At 53.6% G+C, this 1,029-nt stretch overlaps 1 protein-coding gene across 1 annotated transcript in view; it reads left to right on the top strand.

The window, feature by feature from the left end:
• Positions 1–1,029, top strand: part of LOC103593883 — an 18,542-nt gene that overhangs the window by 5,341 nt on the left and 12,172 nt on the right. The window lies entirely within an intron of this gene.

Raw genomic sequence — 1,029 nt, 5'->3', positions numbered from 1 at the left:
CGGCCAGCGTCGGGAGGGCAAGGAAGTACGGGCTGGGCCGACTGTCACTCCACCGCACCCTGGGCTCCGACCCCCGGTAAACTTCCAATTACCGGGAGGCAGATAACATCTCTGTGGCCACCAGTTCGGAAAAACGCCTAATCGATATCTGGTTAGGAATAGTGTGGTCAGAGAGTTCCTGAGTTCTCTTGAACCTGCTGGAGAGCTGACTGCGGGTGGGCACTGGAGTTGGTCTGCGCCGGGGGGATTCAAAGGTGAACCATGTGCTGCAGGCTCCTCCCCCGAGGAGCTCACGCTCTGGTGTGGGAGATAAGACAATTACACAAATAACCGTGATACCAGGAGGAAGGTGATAAGTCCTGAGAAAGATCTACACAGTGCTACAAAGGCACCCAGAGTGACCCGTTGTCTGCACCTAGCAGAAACCGGGTAGACTTCCTGGGAGAGGCAGTGCTGAGCAGGGTCTTGAAGGCCCAGCAGGTAGACGAGGATTGCAGAAGACACATCCCAGCCCAGCCCAATGTGCACAGAGCGGGGAGACATCAGGCTAGGGAGGCAGAGACTCAACAGAAACCACACACCTGTGGGGCCGCCACTGCGTGATCCAGCAGCCTGGGCCAGACCACTCGGAACAGGGAGAAGTCCTGCACGGGAAGTGGAAGCACAGCAGAGACCACACACCCTGTGGTCCTGCCCTGTGATCCAGCAGCCCAGCAGAGTCCAAGCTGACCAGAGAGGTGGCTCGCTGGAGAGGCCCAAGACCCGAGGCAACCACACACACAAGGCACTAGAGGCCAACTGAGCAGTCACGGAGGTATCCATACCAAATTGACAACCACAGCAACATTTTAGTTAGTCAAAAGTCTCAAACCGGTGGACTGTGAAACCCCCTGCCACAATGAATAAACATCAAAAAAAAAGATACCAGAAATACAAAAAATCAAGAAAGTACACCACCAAAAGTTAATAAATCTCAAACTCTAGATCCTATAGAACAAGAAGCCCTTGAAATGACTGACAAGGAATTTC

Source organism: Galeopterus variegatus, unplaced genomic scaffold (assembly GCF_000696425.1).
Source record: "Galeopterus variegatus unplaced genomic scaffold, G_variegatus-3.0.2 Scaffold1436, whole genome shotgun sequence".
Lineage (NCBI taxonomy): Eukaryota > Metazoa > Chordata > Mammalia > Dermoptera > Cynocephalidae > Galeopterus > Galeopterus variegatus.
The sequence above is the reverse complement of the archived record's forward strand: the minus strand, read 5'-3'. Positions and strand labels throughout refer to the sequence as shown.